Source organism: Condylura cristata, unplaced genomic scaffold, assembly GCF_000260355.1.
Source record: "Condylura cristata isolate star-nosed mole 26May11 unplaced genomic scaffold, ConCri1.0 scaffold00013, whole genome shotgun sequence".
In the NCBI taxonomy this organism is placed as follows: Eukaryota; Metazoa; Chordata; class Mammalia; order Eulipotyphla; family Talpidae; genus Condylura; species Condylura cristata.
In genome coordinates, this window is record NW_004567114.1 from 9,752,716 (window position 1) to 9,774,875 (window position 22,160).

The following is a 22,160-nucleotide window of genomic DNA, read 5'->3' on the forward strand; positions in this document are numbered from 1 at the left end:
TTTTTCTTTGTGGAAGCGTTTAGAATTTTAATTTTATTCCTGGTGTGAGATTGCATGATGCGCTCTCTCCTTGCTTGCATCTTGATGGCTGTTGCTAAGTGGTTTCGGGCCAGAGCAGCCAGTTTCCCAGCCAGGCTGCTGTTCCAGCATCTCGAGCGCCTGCTGTGAGGCGCTACTGCCACTGTCCTCCCGTGACCTCAGCGGGGTGCTTTTTCCCCTTCCTTCCCTGGTGCCTTCATAGCTGGGAATGCCAACGATTCCTGAGGCCACCCCGGCCTGGCGAGTCCTCTCAGAAAGAACACCGCTACCTGCTCAGAGATCGGTAGAATCCTTTTCTCTCTCCTCCTTCTCCTCCCTAGCTGGAAAATTGATTCAGCACAGACCATTTTCTTTGACGATCTTGAGAGTTTTAAATGAGCCTCATTTGACTTTCATCAGTAATATGGTTGGTGTGAATTCCTAAGAGGTCGGACAACAGCTGTGTGTCTTCAGGTTCCGCACCTACCAGTGCACTTGAAAACGCTTCCAAAGTCGAGCTCCCTGGTGACCTGGAGGAAAGAATGCCGCCTTTTTAGAAACTGTGAGCATGCATTGTTTTATAGAAAGACAATATGGTTTTAGCCTTATGATCTGTAAGTGATGTGGAAAATAGCTCTGCTATTTAGATACTGTCCGGATGAGAATGGCTTCAGTTCAAATACTTGTAAGCAATTAAAAATTTTTTGCTAAGTGTTTCTCAACCTTAAGTTGGTTTACAATGAATCATAATGTACAGCAGCTCACTGCATTTGAGGTGTCTTTTGCAGCGAGTTAATCATTAAGGGTACACCAAGAAATCACACAGCTGGAAGACAGCACTGGGGTAGACTCTAGAAGTTATATTTGGTGACATTGGACGAAATTCCAGGCCAGAAATATTTCAGTTATGGAAACTGCCTGTTTGTATTTATCCTGGAATCATCCTTGTAGAGAGAGGTGCTAGTTCTGCTTCCGGTCCCCCCAAAATGCCTTTTATTTGGGTAAGTGCTTGTTCAGTCTCTCCTAAAGGTGCAGACCCACCCCACAGTGCTATGTCTTAATCATTTGTCTCCATCCTTAACTAGCAACACCAAAGAACCATATTTCAGAAGCCAGCAAGGATTTTTAATCTCAAAAATACTGCTTCTCAATACCAGTCAAATCTTTGGTGGAGGAAGGTGATGTTTACGTTCCAGTTGTCTGCCCCATTCCTGAACTTGACCTGATGGATAGACAGTCCCATTTCTGACATACTAGCCTGGTGCCTGAGGCCACCGGGCAGAGTTGCTGATGATGAACAAACAAGAAAGCCCCTACCTAGCCCCTCAGTGTGTTTGTTACATTCTCCAAACCTTGAGGTCTGGGCTTTGTTTGTCTTGAAGATGCTGCTGCTTTCAGACAGTGATTTTTTAAAGAAGATTTATTTATTGATGCGTACAGAACTGGGGTACAGGTCAGAGGTGCAGGGACAGTGAGAGGGTTCACCAGAGACGGAGCCGGTTGAAGTATACTGCTGAGGGGAGCAGCGGGCAGGTCAGAAGAGGTCTGCAGCACCCTGTGCGTCACCTCCTTGTCTGGAGATCAAACTTGCTCTAAAGAGGCTGTGGTGAGCTTCACAGTGTTGTGCTTTAACCTGTTGCGCCATCAGGGAGGGCCTTCCAATGGTGATTTTTTAATTTTTTGAAACAGATTGCCTTTATGAAGATCAACCATACACTTCCCTGATCCCCACCATTCCTTACCACCTGCCAACTGGCTCCCCTGTTAACTCCGTTATCTGCTTGCCTGTATTTAAGTTTACAAATCCTGCATCACACAGTGTGATGATTAATTCTATGTGCCAACTCAGAGAGGGCATGGAACTCAGATATTTGGTCAAACACCAGTGTAGATGTCACTGTGGACATATTTTAGATGAGATAAAATTTAAGTCAACAGACTAAAAACAACCATGTGTAATATAGTTGGGCCTTATCTACTCAGTTGAAGACCTTAAGTGAAAAACTCACGTCACCCAAGGAAGAGGAAGTTGCGCTTCCACCTTGTCTTTGGACTTGAGCTGTGACATCAGTTCTTCCTAGGGGCTCTACCTAACCTGTTGGCCCATCCGGTAGACTCTGGAGATGCCGTCCCTGTAATCTTAGGAGCCAATTTCTTCAAAATAAATCTCCCTCTCCGCACACGTACACACGGCCCTGTTGCTTCTGTCACCCTGGAGGTCCCTGACCCGATGCATTCGTAGAAAGGTCTTTAGGAACAAACAGTTGGTTTGCTTGTATCTTAGTAATTACTTTATGCATAGTTTACATCATTGCTTTGTTTTGTTTTTTTACCATTTGCTCTCTTCTCAGGTGTAGTCCCATAGAATTCCCGCCGCCAACTCACCCATGCACCATCTCCAGTCCTTTGTCTTCTTCCTGCCTTTGCTGTGGTCTCTCTCCCACTTCTCCCCCTGCAGAATGTCTCTGAGTTATAATTGTTTAGTCTGTTTAGTTAATTGTTGTTCTATTTTTTATTGTTATTTTTTTCCCTTGGTCCCTTATTTGGTTCCCCTATATTCTTTTTTTTTTTTTTAAGATTTATTTATTTATTCATACAGAACTGGGGTACAGGCCAGAGATGCAGAGGGTGAGAGGATTCACCAGGAACAGAGTGGGGAGCAGAACAGGCAGATCGATGAAGTACACTGCTGAGGGGAGCAGCGGGCGGGTCAGGAGAGGTCTGCCACGCCATGTGGTCACCTCCAGGGCAGGCGGGGATCGAACTCATGCGGAAGTGGTTCTAGCTTCTTAGTGTAGTGCTTTAACCCGCTGCGCCACCAGGGAGGGCCTCCCCTATATTCTTTCTGTGAGTGAAACCATCCAGTATTTTTCTTTTTCCTTCTGACTTATTTCACTGAGCATGATCCATCCATGTTGCTGTGAGTGGCATTATTTTATCTTAAAAATTTAAAATCGGACCATATCAACTGTTGAAATAGAAGTAAAGGACATGAAAATCTCCTGTATTGTTGGTGGACATGTAAAATTGCATAACCATTTTGAAAAGAGTTTGGTCATTTCTTTGCAATTTAAGAACAAGGCTACCATGTGATCTGGACATTGAAATCCTATGGTATTTCCTAGAAAGAAATGTCTGGTAGCAGACATTTACACCCAGATTAGTATATAAATCTTCATAGGAACTTCATTTAGAATACCCCCAAAGTGGAAACTACTCAAATGGCCATCAGTAGGTGACCGGGAAAACATAACATGTTATATTCATATAGTGGAATACTGCTCTGTAATAAAAATGAATGAGCTAGTGATACATGCCACAACGTGGCTCAGTCTCACAATAATTTTGAATGAATGAAACTCAGCCAAAAAAATTATAGCAGCTCTTCAAATAATGTCAATTTCTTCAATGTTATTTTGCTGTAACATTGATGAGAAAAAAATCCTGGCCTATACTGAACAAACAGCATTATTGAAGTTCTTGTGTTTGTTATGCATCATTTTGCTTAAATCTGCGTTATTAAAGAACCTAACAATGACATTAGGTGAGGGCTTGCTGTGTTTATGGTATACCTCAAAGGTTCCTACAGTTTCTTTGGATCCTTGGTCTGCATGTTGGGTCTCCAGAAACCTAGAAATCAACCCCTACTCAGACTTTTGTCGGACTCTGTGATGGGGAGGTGGCGGATGCTAAAGGGACTTAACACCAAGCAAGCCAAGGTCGCTGGTGGCCCAGCTTGGTTCAGAGGGAAAGCAGGTGTGTGGAATACACATGATGTGTATGATGGACTTGGCTCTGGGGGGAGCTGAAGCCCTGTTCTCTGGGGAGCATGTAATCTCTCAAGATGTTCCTCTAACTCTAGGAAAGGGGAAAGGTCCCTAAAAACATAATGGAAATTAAGTTTCCATCAAGTAAAGCCTTGAGATCCAGATTTAATTTGATTTAGAAAATATGTCATGTCCCTTGTACTCAGCTTGTATCAATTATGGAACAAATGTATGCCCGTCACAAATAAAACCTGGTCAGGAGTCTCAGGGAAAGACATTTTTAGGGGAACTGTTTTGCTTCTGGAGGGTGGACCAGGCAGTTGACTATTAGCACAGAGAATCATACAGATTGGGGAGCTAAGTGTGGGCACTGGAATTCAACTCTTCCTCTCCCTTGCCTACAGTCTTCCAGTAGGATGAGATCATACTCACTTTGAAGAGTTTTGGGAATGTGGTCATTATTATGTGGTCCTTTCCTCTCACCCGTATTTGTGTGATTGGCCAGCTTGACTGAGAAGTCTGTGCCCAGAACAAATTTTGTTTAAAATCACTCAGCATGGTAGGCCTACAAAACAATGACCTAAAAGTTTGCAGAACTTTCTGGAAAGAAATTATTTCTCCAAATACCTCTGTGAGCCTCTCATTTTGTGAACCCATTTTTTAAGTGAGGAAATTATGGTTGAAGAAGAAATTCTGCATCTCATACAGATTTCCACACAATTAGTTAAGGGTGACCAGAGAAGTGTTCGCTGCTTACAAGGGGCCAGCCAAAGGGCATAGTGCCCTCAAAGGTCCTAGGTGGGCACAACTTGCTTTTCAAGGAACAGGAAGAAGGATCTGTGTGTCCAGAGGTTGGTGAGTTGTGAGTGACTGTGGAATAGCTGGGCCCCATCACATCAGACCTCATAGTCCAGGGGTATATGGATTTAGATTAGGTATAATAGGAAACTACTAGACAGTTTTAAACAAAGGGGTCACTGAATCTGATTTATTTTTTTAAAGAGCCATCTGGCCACTGTGTGAAGCAAGGAGACCTGATGAAAGACCGGGAGAGAAAAGGCTTTGACTGGAGTGTTGAGAAGTAGCTGTGTACTCACTTCCAACTGTGTTTGGAAGTACAGTTGACAGATTAAAAGCGGAGGGGGAGAGACAAAGGGGCCCTGGAAGGTTACTTTAGATTTTCGAAAGGGGTGTCCTAGCCTGAGATTGGAATGGAGAGGGCTGAAGGAGAGAGGATGGGGACTCAAATGACAGCAAGAGGGTGACTCACCTGAGAAAGACCAGGGTCTCTGTAATTCGGCCTTAGTCCTGCCATGTAGGTAGGTTTTTCTGAGAGAATCTTATTTCTGATAAAAACCCTAATTCTAAGAAAGACCCCTAATTTTTATTCTAGGGAGTGAGGGAGGGGTAGAAGTTTCTCTTGATCCTGCAGGACCTGATTTGACCTGAGCTGGCAATAACCCACAAGCAAAGCAGTGCGTCTTTCAAAGACGTCTGAGGAGACTTCTCCCCACAAAAGCCAAGAGAAGAATCCATGACCAACCAGGAGATGCTCAATGAGATAGTTTCCCTTGAATGGAAATAGTATCATTCATTTATTTAGGTCTTTCAAAGGCTAACATCTTCCCTTTCATCCCAGCATAAATTCAATTTGCAGTGACATTTCCCCTCTTTCATATGTCGTTCAAGACTGAAATACTGCGCCCTGAGAGACCAGGTCCGGTCGCCCTCCCGGAAAGCACACATTTACCAGCCACACAGCCACTCAGTGAAGATTCCTCTTCTTCTGCCTCAAGTTCACATGATTTAATTTGCCGGAGTAACCTGCTGTCATAGGTTTTCATAGAGCCCTGACATCTAACAGAGTAATTAATGCTTTAGGCTTTTAGAAACTGTTTCAGCTTTTTATTAATCACCGTTGTGATTGCACATATGAATTATGAAGGAGTTATTTTGGTAGTTGGATATCCCCCTCAGAAAAATTTCCATATTTGTTCATTATGAACTGATAGCCTGAAAAAGCAGAAAGAAAATGGAGAACGTTCCCTATGCGCCCTATGCAGACATTTCAAATGATCCTAAGTACAGCTGACTGAATAGTAAATGGGAGTGAGCTGTCTGAAGTTGGTAGTTATGGGTTTGCTTTCCCTCACTGTAAATTAAGTCTCTGTAGCTTCTCCGCACACATGGACTCAGTGAAGTTGTTTAAAGGTGCAGGGACAGCAGAAGGGGTTGGGGTGTAGCTGATGGGCTTCCCATCAGTCACCCCTAGGGCATTAGCACACCTTCTTTGGGGGTTTTCTAGGACAGGTCCAGGTATCTGGAGAGAAATAGAACCCTATCCTAGTTCCTTCTGATTTTCTTTAGGATTAATGTAAGTTTTCAAAATTGTACAACTGCTTTTGAGGACAGTGTACAAAACAGGAATGAGATGGGTAGAATCTAATTCTGAGATTGAATTTGAAGTGTCAAATGCAAAACACAGTAACAGGTTGGTTTTCTTTCTTTCTTTCTTTTCCGAGTCACCCCAGACACTCACAGGTCCCCTGGTAATGGCCAGTGTGGCCCTGCAGCTCCTGGGTGTCCGTTTTCCTCGCGTGGATAAATGCAGGCTTTGCCTGTGTCTGCAGGAAATCTTACTCCATGGCTTTTACGCTGACGAAAGAAGACTTGCTCCTTTACTGGGAACGGGGCCCTTTTCAGTGATTTAGAATGATTATCGGTGATTTTCGCATACTTGGGGGAGATGTTTGAGATGACAAATAAATGACAAACTAGTTAGATCAGTGTATGGTTGGAGACAGTAGCCGGTGCCTTGACTATTGAGTGAAAATACCAGGTATTGCTCTAACTGCCATTTTTACTCTCCCCAAGAGACAAGTTGGGATGAGGGCTGGGGACGGCCTGTGATTGGCCAGGAGGAAGTCCATTTGCAAATCAGCAGCAGAGAACAGCAGACCCCAGATCTGAATCCTGTTGAGATAAGGGGAGCAGCCTTGTTCAGCAGATGGGCCACCCTGGAAATTCAGTGGTAGCGCATGTGACAGACTATGCACTTCTAATCGGATGGTATTTTCATCTTAATTTACTTGCAACCAGTTTTTTTTTTTTTTTTTTTTGTAGGTAACAGCATTTCTGACAAAGGTGATAAATTTGCTAAAGCTTAACATTCAGATTCGTTCCTCATATGAGTGTTATATAATTATATATACATTTGAGCTCAAAGGTCCCAGTCTAACAAATTCCCTTCACAGGAGTACCATTTGAAGGTCCATTCGCTCATTAATTTTATTTGACATTTATGTCAACATTACATTCCTAACCTAAAAGGAGAAATCACATGTGTTCGCAGGGGTGTATTTTAAAGTGGAGTGTTTAGTTTGGCAGTGAAAAGCAGTCAGCAAAGTCTGCTAAAGCCAAATTTTCTAAACTAGTTAATATAAAGTGGTGTAAAGGCACTAAATTTAAATTGTTCTAGAAGGTATTGAATGGCGGTGTGCCGTGGGCTGGCGTTTTCCCTAGGGGCTCCCTGAGTGGATTGAAGGGGCACATTTAACTTGCCTGTCCTCCCGGTTGAAAGAAGCGGGCCATAGAGGCCGTGGTGTCAGGAGGGGATTTGCCTGTCCGATTCTTGGTGCCCAAATCCAAGGCCCGAGTCTTCGCCCAAACACCGACTTCAGAACACGGAGTTTGTCACTTTAGAACCCCAGTTCCCAGGCCGCCAAATAGCGTTTCACACACAGCGGTGGAGGGGAGGCCGGTCTGGAGCCCCTGCCCAGGATTTGAGCGCTGTTATTTATCCAACTATTTGTTCACATGGCTATGGCATTGCTCAGAGCTTCCAGACGCTGGCAAAAGTAAGATCTGGGTTTATTCACCTTAAACAAGAATCTGGGGCTCGCCGACGTTGGCATCCTCTGACTTAGGGGCCTGGGGTGATGGTGAATCAGTGGAGGCCACGGGAGAGGGTGAGCTGCTCTTGACTGCTACGGGGCCCCACGTGGCAGTTTCTTCGGTTCCAAATGCTGACTTTCACATACTTTGTGGCTTGTGTGTTCTGGAGCTAGGCTGTGTGCTTGGCTACCGCAGTAAATTGCAGGCAGGGCTTTGGTTTTATAGCGAATTCACCAGCACTGGAGAGGACTGGCTTTGGGCAGAATTAGGCCGAGGGCAATATGTCAGGCTCTCTTAGTCGTGTTCATTCCAGAATTCACCCCATGCCCCACTTCTCCCCCCACCCTGACTGAGTATTTACTGACCCCAGGCAAATACTCAGCCCCCTCTATGCCGTCTTCATCAGGAATCTGAAGAGTCAAGTGGTTGGTGAAGTGTGAACCTGTTCCGATGACCCCAAGGTCATCAGTGGAGTGATTTTCACTATGACCTTCATGAGTCAGTGTCTGCTGGGGGAGTTCTCGATGGTCTGGCCACCAGATCTCTCTGAAAGATAGGGATTTGATCAGGGAAGAGAGGGAGAGGTCACTTGGCTGTTTACAGAGGAGAAAGAAAGTCTGGATTGACCGTCAGCTTAGGCCTCTTTGCTCCCAGCATCTCACTTCAGCCTTAAGGACTCTGTGGGTCTCTTACCTGATCCTGAAGCCTTGTTTAGGAAGTGCTAGCCCTGGAACTAACCAGCCCTTATGGAGTCAGGCCTCCATTTTAACTCATCCACGAGCCACTATTTCCTCAGAAAACTTTTGTTTCTGGGAATGAAGAGGTGCCCCGGTGTCTTAGTCTGCTCTGGATGCTGTAAAAAATGTAGCAGGTGGGGTGACTTCTAAGCAGCAGGGATTTATTTCTCACAGTCTGGGAAGTATGAGATCGGGGTGCCAGTGTCTTGGGGGAAACCCCCTCTCTGGCCACAGCCCACTCTGTGTCCTCATATGGTGAAAGGCTGAGGGAGCTCTAGTTCCACTCGTGGCCTAATCACTTCCCAAAGACCCCTCCTCCAAATACCACCCCATTGCGGGACAGGATTCTAACGTGAGTTAGACTTATTGCGAGGCTTTCTGGCTAGGAAATGGGGCAGGTCTGCTCTGGAGTGAACTGCATGATGGGGTGGGGCAGGTGGTGAGCAGGTCACATTGCAGGGTGAGGGGCTGAGAATGGCAGGAATTGAAGACAGTGCCCCGAAGCCTGCCTTCTACCCCCTTCACTTCTCTGTGCACTGAAGACTTTGCGGTGTGTTGCTGCACCTCTACCTGAAGCCCTTGGGCAGAGGGCAACTCAGGGAGCCCCGAGTTCTTTCCCCCATTCATCCACATGGGGTGCCCGGCCTGATGTGCAGGCCCCACGTGTGATGGGGCACTCACTACGCCCTCTCTTTTCGGTAATTTGCAGAACTTGCTGGGAGACTCCAGCCCTAGCAGAATTTCCACAGAATTTCCAGAAAGCAACAAGTGAGCTCGTCTTCTCTAAGTGCAGCTTTATTGGCTCTTGGCTTCTTGTAATATATTTTTAATATACTATGTAGGCTGTATCTGAGTAAATCAGTAGGTGTGTTTTGAAATTAAATATTTGCTAAGGGCTAGGTTCTCCTAGTGTTAAATTATTGATAACAGATTTCACAGCCCCTGTATGAGACTTGATGATATATGGTTTTTGAGTGACCTGCCATTTATTAGACTTTATCTGCCCATGAAATCCATTTCCAATTCAGACCGTATCTACTTTGGGATTGCTTGCCAGAAATCCATTCCCAGGTTTCTCCTTATTTCAGTGAAATATCTCTGGCTCAGCACCTTTTCCCAAGGTGGTTGATCTAATCGCCGCCCAATCTCTTATCACTTCTCATTTCCTCTGGCAGGTCTGTCAAACTGGGAAGTGCATCTTGGGGACACTCTGAAGCCAGGCACCCCATCCTTTGCCCTTTGCTGTATAGCAAAGGTGGGAAGAAGTGAGCACAGAACCAAAGCCCTGTCCTAGGGCCTGGGAACAGCAACAGGCCTCCTTTCCAGAAGCTTCTCCCCACCTTCCCTTCTGTCGGAAGCCTCACCCTCCCCAGCACTGCTCAGTGACCCCCAGCTATTAGAACTCATTTGCAGGCATGGAAGGCTGCTGCCACCTTGCCCAGCATCCCATCCCCCTCTCCGAATTCTCCGCAGACAGGTGCCTGCTTCTGGTGCTGAAGGGCCAGCTGGCAAAGGAACTCTGACATGTCATCACAGAAATAAAATTTGTCACCTCTGTGTTCCCAACCTCTGTTCTTTCATGTTTAACCAGCACTCTGAATCTTTATAAACATGTCAGGGTTTCTATTTTTATTTCCTAATTAATTCAGAAAAGGAACAGAAGACATCGCTAATGATAGAAAAGAGAAAGGGGCAGGTAGACCTGTGGTGGCTTCTGCATTTTCGGCAGGATAAGCATGGAAGTGGACGTCAGATATTCGAGAGAGGACTTGGGACTGTCAATGCCTGGGTGACGTGGGGGGGGGGCTGTGTGGACCCTCAGAACTGATGAGCAGCTCTACCTTGATCATCTACAGTGACAAACTTGTCTTTTATACAAATGGACATTGTTTCCCACATTTCAGGGAGAATAGTAATATTTGTATTATAGATGTATATTCATGTTTTAAATATTTGAAATGTATTCTTTTTAGTACGACCTCAGAAATTATATTCTCTGAGTATATTAAACCCTACTTAACCTTTGTCTTGATTCAAATCATCTTTATAAATGTCTAGAGCTGTGTACTTTAATGATTCCAGACTCTTAACAACCTTGTGGATGTAGTGTTTTAATTAAATGAGCATTTCCTCCATCCTGATGTTACAAAAAAAAGGGCTAAAATAATAGACATGAGATAATGGAAAGTGTTCTAAACTTAGACTCAAAAGTCTGCTTCTAATTTAAGACTGATCATTAGTGAGCTGTTTGACCTTTAGCAAGTCCCTTAACCTCTCTGAGGATTTATTTCTTCATCTACAAAAACAGAGAGATGGACGACAGTTTTCCCAAGGTTGTTTAGATTTCTTAAATTTTGTAACTTTATGATGAAGGGCCCTGCCTCTGTGGAAGGCCTGAGTGCCTGGGGGGTGTCTGGGTGGGGGGTGCTACCTGCGTGTCCCCTGTTTCAGTTCATGAGGGCTTTTGAGGTTAGGATTATTTGCCTCTTTGTGATGAGAACCTAAATTGCTAAGAGTTCCTGAACATTCTGTTGGCTCTGAAGCTTTCTTTATTCCATGGTTTGCAAATTCTAGTCTCTGAGCCAAATTTAACTCGCCTCCTGTTTTGGTAAATAAAATTTTGTTGGAACAGAGTTGTACTTATTCATTTACATGCTCTCTCTGGTTTCTTTTAAGCCACCGTAGTAGAGGTGTATGGGCCACACAGAAGTATGACCCATTATGCATAAAATATCTACTGTCTGATCTTTATCTATACACCAAAAGTTTACCCACCACTGCTTTCTCCTTTCTTCACTCTCAGCCTATCACTTTTCATTACCATCACTCTCTTTCCCTCCAGGAATCCATTTTAATTTACCACCTCCACCTGCAGAGGCTAAGATACCATACAACACAACTAATTGGAATTATGTTTCAAGTCAGAGTCAATAGATTCTGAACAAAAGTTCCAAGTGTCTTGGAGCCGAGCGCCAAGTGTCTGCCTTTCTGTATAGGCACTTAGAGGGCTTTCTTATTTACAGCTCTGACTCACTCTGGAGAGTTACTCTATACAAGAAATCTTATCATGCTTTGAAACTTGTAGAAAACTTGCTTTTATTTTGCAGACCGTGGTGATAGATTTGCTTTCAAGCCACAGCCTGCATATCCCTGTCCCTTGGTTATCCTGATCAGGCTTGATGTACATGTAGAGAACCAAGCATGAAATCCTTCAGGTCCTCTTGGACTGTCCCCTGCCAGTGACACATTTCCCCAAACCTGTTTCTTTTTCTTTAAAACTGGAAAGACACAACAATGGGGTTGCATGGACAGGGGTGCATGGATTGGGGTGCTTGGCCAACTGTGCAACCTGAGTTTCCCGTGTTTCAGTTCTACTCTTCAATCCTGGGGGTAGGGTCCTGGTACAAAATGACCTAGCCATAAGCAGGGTGGACGAGACCATTGTGCCCTAAAAATGACCAAGTGTCTCCTCGTTTTCCTCTCCCCTATCCCAAGAGCACATGCTTTTCAGAGCTCTGTACCCCTCAGCTTGTGACAAAGTCACACTGACTCCTATGAGCCCTTGTTCCTAGGGGTAGCTCCTTGGGAGAAGTGGAAGGTGTCAGTTGGGTCACTTTCCTGTAGATAACACATCCTTTTACTCTGGGCCTGCTGGTTTTCACTACCTTAAACATCACCCTTCTTCCCTCCCCTCTCAAACCTTAAAAGTTTCATTTCATTTATTAATGGGCACTTGTTTTGTTAGGGGGAAAGGATGTCCTGAATGAACTCTACAGGTACAGGTTTTGTGGACTCCACCCCCACTTCAAACACTGAAACTACAACTCCCAGCAATACCAAAGGGAGGACTGGGAGGACCCAAGGGCAGAGTTAAGCAGCCTCTTGGGTTTTTGGACATAAAACTGGACATGTTGGGCTGAGGCTCTCATTCCCTCGGCCTTGTTGCTGGCAGCTGGTCACCTGGCTCTTGATCAGCTTTAAGGGTGCTACTGGGGTTCCAAGTCAATGAACGGATAGCATTAATTAGCTTGTATCTCTCTCCCTCTTTTTCCCTGTGTCGTTCCTTTTCTTTTCCCCTTGTAAATAAGCCCTTATTGACCTTTTTTATGTGTGTCTGCAGTGCTGTTGAATCTTGAGCGCATGGGTGAGGACAACCCACTGTGAGCCGTTTTTATAAGTATTATAGTTAGCTGAGTTGTCCACTACGTAGAGTGTCCGTTATTTCTTCGTCCCTCTGACGATGAAGATGGCTGTGCCATCTTCCCTCCACCTCCACCATTCAGCTGTTAATGCGGCATTTTGTTTTCCCTTGCTGCTAACCAGTGTTCCGAGGTGTGCGTGGACCATATTCTTTTGCTCTTGATCCAGTCTCTCTCTGTGGGCACTTGGGGTGCTCCCATGCCCTACTGCTGTAGTCTGCTCCCTCAACCCCAGTTCTCATCAGCTGCCAATCAGGGTGCTGTTTTGTGGGTGTGTCTCTGAGGCCACCTATGTATAGATGCCGTCCAGATAACTGCTTTCCTCTGCGGTCTAGAAGTTCGTGAAAGGCAGAAACTATTTTTTCCTTTTAGCTCCAAATGTCTAGGGTCCTCTGGTGGCATAAAGGTTTTTTGAGGAGGACTCTCTGTGTTAATTCTGTTTGGGGTGTAGCTGTACCTCCGTGTTGTATTCATTGCTAGAACACAGCCACCTCCTGAAGGAAGTAACTCTTCCTTCTGGGGCTAGAAATAGAAGGCAGGTAAAGCTGCAGCTACTGCAGGGCTGGACCGAAATCTAACGGGAAGGCTGGTCTCAGCCTGCTCTTCACCCAAACTCACGTGGTTTTCCACTACTTCCATCTTTGCCCAACTGCAAAGCTGGCACCACTCCTCGCCCCTACCCCTGTCAGTAAGTAATCTAGATCAGGCTGTGGGCCCTGGAAAAAAGGCCTTAAGATTATCTAAAAAAGGGCCAAACCATCGTTAAGCCAAGCCCACGTAAATGCATACATGTATATATCTCTCCCTCCTGTTTTATATGCTTTCTTAGAGCGAACACTCCATTCTTTTATCTAAAAAGATACTGTAACTGACCTCTGTAAGGCCTTATGCTGGTTTGGGGTTTGCAGTATAAAAAGGGCAGAGAAGAAGCCCTTGCCAGCAAGAAATTGCTACGTAATCAATAAATAAACAAACAAGGGAAATAACTGCAAATTGCAATAAGAAGTAACGAGGGACACAAATGTTAGGGCCCCGCATTTATAGGGTCTTCAAAATCCAGAAAAAGCTCATTATGCAGATGGTAGAAAGACATGCTCCCAGGCTATGTGAAGACCCTGAGGCTGGTGGAGGCAACCTGGCTCACCCCATGTGCTTGTGGGGAGCCTGTGGTCCACAAGGCGCAGGAGGTGGTCAAGACTAGCTGCTTTTGAAGGAGGCTGGCTTTATCCCAGCCGGAAAGCCTTTAGCTGGTTTCAGGCACCGGGATGGCTGTGTCAGATTTCTTTGGAAAGTATCTTTTTGTGGAGCAAGAGCTCAGCCATGGAGACCAAGTGAGTGAGCGATATCCCTGGGCCAGGGAGAGTCAGGTCAAGTGCTAAGGTGATGAAGATGGTCAGGAATGGACGTGGAGAGGGAATTAGAGGTCTCGGGGTGCTGACATCTAGGAAGTAGCACTTACTGAGATGGTAGATGGGAGAGACTTGGGGCTGGGAGACAGGTTGGAAAAGCTACCATGAAGTGCCCAAGTGGCACCAGGTGGGGGGAGGGGCCATGCCATTCTCCCCAGGCCCCTTTGTGCCTGGGTTTGCACCAGTCATCAGCTAGCACAATCACTCGCTCGTGGTGTGCTTGATAAATAACTGTCAGTCCCTTGCCTGCTTGATCAAGCCTCTTCAGCTTTTCAAAGACCTTATGTCTTAAAGCAAAGAAAGAGGAACATGGTGAAAGGGGAAGAGAGCTGAGTACTGGGTTTGCTTTGTGATGGTAATGATGAAATGGTAACTTAATGTGAACGAAGAAATGAAAGAGAAACTCGTTTCAGGGCACAAGATGTCTGCCTCCGGTTATCTTTCCAAACCGCCACAGTGACCTTGGCCTGACCCTCGGTAGGGGTCAAGGTCACACAGATGTTCCTTTTTCTCTCCAGCTTTTATTCCCACTGGAGAGACAGGCAAGGTGACCGGAAGGATGAAGGCAAAGCCTCAGACTCCCCTCAGCAATGGGGCCGCGGGTTGGGGGGGTATTAGGGGAGCAGAGTTGCTGCCTAGGAAATATAGCCGCGGTCACCCACTAACCCGAACTTCCTCTCCCGAAAACCAGCACCACGAACATAACTTCCATGTTTCGAGTCCTGGAGATGAGCTGGTGATGGAACTTTAAAATGTTCATCTGGCTTGTCCTAGGTCCTGACGTCATCGTTTTTGACAAAGCCAAATAATGAGGGCGGCATGTGATTTTAAAAAACTAAGCATTTGTTGCAATTTAAGAAAAAAATTTAAGTTATTTCTTCCCTGTAGGAAAGTAAAGAAATCTGTGATAAAATAATAATTAAATGCTGACAGTGCTAAATTTCCACCCAGCGTGAGCTGGCAGCAGTTTTACACCAAAACATTAGGTCATTTGAAGAAAAAAAATCTGATTAAATACCTCTGTAGGCTTTTCTGATTAGCCGTTCTTAAAAGGGTCCATGACAGTAATGAAAGGGTGTAATTTGACAGCCGCAATTTCCTCTTGGAAAAAAAAGGTAAAATAGAACAGTGTGTCTATGCAAGGTTTCTATGGGAATTTCTTGTGGGTCTTTGCTGGTGGGGTTTGTTTGACTAATCCCTGGTTTCTAGCAATTGCAGAGCCTACCAGCTAGGAAGGATGTAAGAGGGAAGAAATAACTTAAATTTTTTTTCTTAAATTGCAACAAATGCTTAGGATGTGTGTCACCTGCTGGGTAGTGCTGGGGGCACCAAATGCCAGCCGTCCTTTGATTCTCCTTTCCTCTTCCAGGCTCACGTTTCCTGGGTCAAATGGCCTGGGCTTTGGGAAATGAAGTGTGGGGGTCGGGGTCCCCAGCCTCCTTCGCTGCCTCTGGCTCTTGTGTTAGATCTTGATGGCGTGAGGGCTGTGGGCCAGATCTCTGGTGAAGACAGAATGATGTGGCATCTGGAAAATGCTACTACAACCACAAATCATTTGTCTCACTTTCTCCTGGATTTCACTGGTGACTGGAGGTTTCTAGAATTGGAAAATGCTCTCCCACTGCACGGTCATCACTGCCTTTAGTAGATGCTGGCTTTACTTGCATGTCTGTGATGAGGTAGAATCATAGTTTCAAAGAAAAAAAGACTTGTGTTTCTTGCAACCCCAGTACTCTACATGTCTGTCAGTAGTGTGGACTCTGCCCCCCCACACACACACCTCCCTTATGCCCCCGTGAGGTGAGGTGGGGGAGAGGTGATGCTCCAGCATGGGGCCTAGAACTCAAGTCTCTCGAGTCCCAGAGAGTGGCCTTTGTGCCTGCTTCTCAGAGACTGCCAGGAAGCCGGCCCCTGAGCTCCCAGGACCTACTTCCCAAAGCCCTGCAGATTGGGTGGCTTCAAACAACAGGAGTGTGTTCTTCCCATGTTTTGGAGGTCAGCAACCCAAAATCAAGGTGTGCAGGCGACAGCTCCATTGGAGAACCTGCCCTGTGCCTTTCTCCTGGTTTCTGGTGATGGTGGCAATCCCTGTCCATCCTTGGCTCTGGCAGGCAGGGGCCCTCTTGGCCCCAAGTCTCTCCCTATGAGTGCCTCGCTCTGTCTCGTCTCTCCTTGGGACCCCAGTCCTGTTGGATTTAAGGCCCACCTCACTTCACACAAACTCATCTTACTCATCGTGTCTGCATGGTTCTCTTGCAATAAGGTCATCTTCTGAGGGTCTAGGAGTTAGGACTTTAACACATCTCTAGGCAGGAGACACAATTCACCTCTAACAGGTGGGGTTGGGTAAGGTTTTCCATGGAGAATTCTGAGAAACATTGAACTGCAAAGAATCATTCTCACCTTCAACTGTACTTCAGAGCTTGTTCTGACTTTATGCTTTTCCTGTCAAATGCAGGAACCTGAGTCCTTTCATTTATTATTAATGAGGGTGATATGTAGCTTTCACTTTTTAGCAAGGAGGGAGAGCATGTGAATCAACCCAAGGGTTAGCCATAATAAAAGGATGAAATTAGCCACAGTTCAGACAGGATTTGCATGGCAGACATTTTTGTTGATTCCCTGGGTTCTTTTTCAGTCCCATTAAACCCCTTCACATGAGAGAGCTAATTTTATTTATTTTTATGTTTGTCCTATGTTTGTTTAGAATTTAGAAAATATAATAATTTACTATATATAATTCTACATGTTATCCAGCAATCACAATTTTGCTACCTTTCTCCTTAAAGGTTATCTATTTTTCACTACCCTCTCCCTGTTAATTCACCTTCTGAAAAGCCTAGTCATTTAAATTTCTTTAGCCCCATAGTGCTTCTTACAAAATCCAACTGGTGTCCCATCTCCTGCCTTTGTTATCACCTTTGGGCCACCCTCAAGCCCAAGAGAAATCCTTCCTGATCTTGAAATATGCCTGTGTCCTTCCACCTCCTCACACTTTCCCCTGGGGTCTCCTGGCCTCTGAAGAGATATCTCCTTCCCTTTAGGAGCCATCTGTATGCAGACTGCCTTCAGGGCCTCACTCTTAACACCCTCCAGAAGGGATGGGTCACTGCACACCTACTGGTGTGAAGTCCAGTAGGTTTTCCATGGGTACCCCATTTGGATCTCACAGGACTGCTTTGTATACTCTACAGCGTCTCCTTGTGTCTCTTCTACAGCATCTCTTCTGCCATTACCGCTGTGTATGGCTGTGGGGCACTTCTAATACTGCCTGCCTTCCTGTGGTTCTCCCTGTGGTATCTCATATGAGATAGAGTGCTGAAATGACATGAAATTCACCTATGAGAAGTACTATTCCAATATGTGTTATTTAACGTATCTTGATGTATTCACCTGTGGAATGGGCCTACTAGAATTAGTACTTGGTGAGGGTGCATTTAATAAAGCACCTAAGACCTGGTTTGTAATGAGTCATAGATAATAATGGTCATGATCCTTATCTACAGCATCTTTGCGTATAAGATTGTGCGACCCTTTGGGACAGAGAATGTGTTCTGGAATCACCTCCATGCCCAGGATATTGATGCCTTGCACTGGATGCTGGTTCAATGCTTGCTAAGCATTGCTGTGTGTCCCACTTATATTCTCTTTTCTCCCTTCTTCCTAAGACATTAACATTCCCTCTGATCACTCTTTAGCCTGTAAGTTTTTAAATGAATAGAAATCAACTCTCTGACAGCGGTGTTGATTTTGGCTCTAAACCTAAATTAGTTTGATAGGTGAATCGCTGTGGTAATGCAGATGTCATCATTCAAAGTGGCCCAAATTCATTTTCCTTTGATACTTCCTCATCAGGCTGTGACATGGGCATGTTTTGAAATGGAACATCCTCTATTAGTTTAATTGAGCACAGTTATGACAGCTTCCTAGTTCGGTGGGGTGTGTCCTCTAAGTAACCCTTTGCAGGTAGGTGCGAGGGCAGAACTGTCCTACAAAGTGGTGAAGCAGAAATTTCTGGCACAGTTTTCTGTCCCCTCTGTGGTGTAGGGTAGCTGGGTAAATGAATAAATGGGCAAGAATCAAGTTAGCCTTGCAGATGACTACTTGGAAGTAAATATTCAGTCCCTTGCTGAAATATAAATGGTGCAGCTGCTCACACACATAAAAAAATCTGTCCATTAGATTTTTTAATGTTGGTATCATTCTTGAATTCTTTCAACCCTCTCTGTGCTTTGTATAAATCTTGCCAACATACTTTCCTCACCGAGCCCAAGTCTACCAGTTCCTGTTTTTCATGTGGATCTCATAGTAGAAACCCTTTGAGGGGATAATGTGGGTGTATTTCTTTCCTTTGCATAAACCATGGGTCACTCTGCTTGGCAGTAACACTCAAAACATGCTGACCACAGATTCTCTTCCCAGGACATAGGGTTTGAGTGGTTTTGCCAAGGACTGATAGTATGACAATGACATCAGCAGTGGTAACTTGGGAGGATGTCCCTACAGGAAGTGGAATGGGACACTGTTCAACTCCTTCATAGATACAGCTCCTAAGGGAAGTGATGTGACCCCAGGATGACCCCAGAGAGGAGACACTAAAGCAAAAAGGGTCTGTTATTTTGTGAATTTTGATGCTTGTGAACTGATGTGACAATCATTCCAGAACTCTTTTCCCTGCACACACACACACACACACACGCACACACACACACACGCACACCCCCGGTGCCTCCATTCCAAGCTGTGTAACAGGATCACACCAACCTTGCCTGAGCACCAATGATAGCCATAGTCCATTTTTCTCCCCTATGCACAATTGCACAGACAACTCTCTTGCAAGTATTTTTGGAAGACCCCCCTCGGCTGCTACCATATGTCCCTGCTGCCTGGGAGACTAGATGTTGCCTTTGAAGGTGCTGGAGCCCACTTGGAGTCTTCCTCTCAGCAGGGGTGCAGGCACCGTGATGCCATCAACCTTGACATCTGGCCTCCTTCCGCTCCAGAGCTCAGGGAGACCCTTCCCAGGTGTCTCGGTTGAGGCTGGACTTCCTGAACTGTGGACAAATCACACTTGGGAAGGGACCCTGGCTCCCTTATTTGCCACTTACTGCCATATACCTGTTGACCTGAACATGGAGCATGGCCAGCAAGGCATGTTCTAGATGACCCAGAGCACCTTTGTTGGAAATTTCTGAACTGAGGATATGTTGGGGGCTACAATGCAGAATTCGGAGGAGACGGGACTTCCACTGTCAGGCTGTCTACTGATGATGTGGTGCTTTTGAGGACTCAGTGAAGATCTCTGACAGCTGCATGGGATATGCAAAGTACTTACCTCGTACCTGGCACACAGACACCTTCACTCAGCAGTATGGCTGGTTTGATTTTCCTTATGCCTGTCCTCAGAGATAGCAAAAGGCACTTGAAAGTAGATGATCCCTTGTATGTAATATAATTTTGGGTCCACAGCCATAGATTAATATTAAGTAGTGAGACTTGGATTTGTAAACTGGCTTTTAGGAATTTCTGGAATCAGCCACAAGGTGGGCTGCTGCTCGTAAAACCCATGTATTCCAGAGCCAGCGGATCCTGTCCAAACTTTATGCCCAGAGCTGATTTGTACAGGTCACTGGGGGAGAGGAGTGATCTCCACTTTTGCATCCAGTCAAGACAGATTGTGAGGGGGTAGCTTCCACGTTCTCTCCCTGTCCTGTCACCAGTGACCCAAGATCTAGTCCCTTGCTAATGACCAGTGCTGGTTTATACAGGGAAGATTAGCCAGTGGACCCTCAGCGTTCTGGAAAGTCCGTCTGCCCCCTCAACTGTGGCTGCCCTGTTTCAGAGCTGCAGAGAATAACTGCAGCCTTTGACACCCTCCACTCAAGGTACAGGACCTCTGCTCCCAGAAGCTATTTGTACCCAAAAGTGTTAGCCCTATGATTTTGTAACCCATGTTCTTTATTCCTTTTTGATAGCACAATGCCTTCTGAAGAAGGTGATGAGAATATGAAGTGGCTAATAGGAACGTGTTTCTGTTAAGCCTTCTGAGGTGCTTTAAGCACCTTAGCCAGGTAAATTTCTCCCTTCATTTCCACCTGGCTTCCCAAAGCCTGCGGTAGCCACAGTGATGGTGCTGCCTGGTCTGCTTCCTGTGTCATGGGGCAAGTGGCTGATTCTCCTGGACCTCTGGGCCTGTCAGACCCGTGCCTGTCTCCTCACAGGTGAGGTTGGTTCAGCTTTCCCTCAGCAATGTGACTTGCCTCATCCTCACATGAATCTTGACCTGAGGAATGTTTAAAGAACTCAATGAGCCCCCAGAATCTCTGTTGCCTCATCCATCCTTGACCTTGAGTCTTCGTTCTTTTTTTTGGTTTTCCCAAAAGGGTCCCCAGTTCCCTGTTTCAGCATCCAAACCTCCTGTCTTGTTCTCCAGGCTGAGAACCCAGACACAAGGGGCTGTGGTCAGCCTGTCCCTGTCTTCACAATCCAGTCTGCCTCTCATTACCACCCAACAGATTTTGGGTGGAAGCAAACTACAAGAATCCCAGTCTGGCTATGAAACTTCTCTTTGATCAACTGCTAACTACCTAAAGCTTGACTTCCTCAGCTCTAAAATAGGAATAATGTTTTCATACTTCCTTACCTGCTTATTGCAATTATTCAATTAGATAATTATGAATGGGATTAAAGAACTACAAAGCACTATACAAGGTTACATTAGGATTTTACTTGCTAAAGAGATTGTCTTTAATTAAAAAAAAAAAAAAAAGGAAGTGCGGGGTGTCCCTGGAGGTGCAGGGGTTAAAGTCTCAGCTATAGTGGCCTGAGTCTGATCCCTGACCAGGGAGCCGACCCACATGGCACAGTAGGCTTCTCCTGCCTCTCCCACTGTTCCCCTCAGCAGTGTAAATCTCAGCATACCTGCCTGTTCTGCTCCCCGCTCTGGTGAATCCTCTCAACCCACCTCCTGCCACTTTCCACCCCCCACACACATACAACTCTGGCCTACACCCAAGTTCTTGTATGCAAGAATAATAAAAATAAATCTTTTTTTTTTTTTTTAAAGAAGGAAGTGATGGGAACTCACCTAAGAGATGAACATGCATTTGACAGAAGAGGAAATAAGTGAAATCAAATGCATGAAAAGATATTTCCCCTCACTGCTAATAACATAAATGAAAGCTTTAGATTATTTTTACCTGTCGTGTTGGTGAGGTTCAAAACAGTAACGCTCCCTATTAGTGAAGGTGGGGAGAGGCCGACTCCCGTGCTTGGTGGGGTAGAAATGAACGCAGCCTCCAGAAAAGCACATTGGTTATATTGATTGGAAGTGGAAAGTGTGTGTAGCATTGGGTAAGCAGCTGCAGTCCGTGGAATTTATCCTACAGGTATGCGCGCACTTGTACAAAATAAAGCAGTTCTCCCTATTAATATAGAGCAATCTCAAAGATGTGTTAAGTGAAAAACCAACAAAATACCTCGCTTTTATTTTAACAGAGGGAAGGAATGCCAGTATCTGAACACATTCCATCTCAAAGGTTCACCAGATTTAGATAGTTGTTTGTTTTGGGTTTTCTTCTCTTTTATTTTGCTGCCCCCCCACCCCACCCCGTGACTGGTGACAGGTGGAAAGGTCACTTCTAACTGCAGATCCTTTTGAACCTTTTCAGTTTTGTGCCTGAGTTTACCAAACTCTTTAAAATTTTAAAACAAAAGTAAATAAAAAAACGTGAACAACGTGAGACATAGACAAAGTCCCAAGGCTACTTTCTTATTACTAACATAAAACGAAAGAAGAAAGTCACTTAAGGGGAATTAGTACTTTTTTCTTTCTGCCCTTTATCATGCTTGACTCTCAGATGTCTTTTGTTTGTTAAGATTGGAGTATTTTCCTTTTATTCTTTGGATTCTGGAAAACTAACTTGAGTTGACTCCTTACAGTGGCAAAAAATGATTTTATTTTCAACGATTCTAATGAACCAGACGTTCATGCCTGTGCTTTCCCTTGATCTGCCAATCTATATTTCTGAGATCTAAGTAACCCTTGAAAAGTCGTGAGCTTCAAGCCTAATCTAGCTACTCATTTCTGCTGACTTCCCCGGCAGCCATGGAGTTTGCTGGAAGGGACCCGTGGGG

The 22,160-nt window shown here is 45.2% G+C and overlaps 1 protein-coding gene across 2 annotated transcripts in view; it reads left to right on the forward strand.

The window, feature by feature from the left end:
• The window catches only part of FOXN3 (forkhead box N3), a 349,499-nt gene that overhangs the window by 22,016 nt on the left and 305,323 nt on the right, over positions 1-22,160 (forward strand). The gene's annotated exons all lie outside the window — the stretch shown is intronic.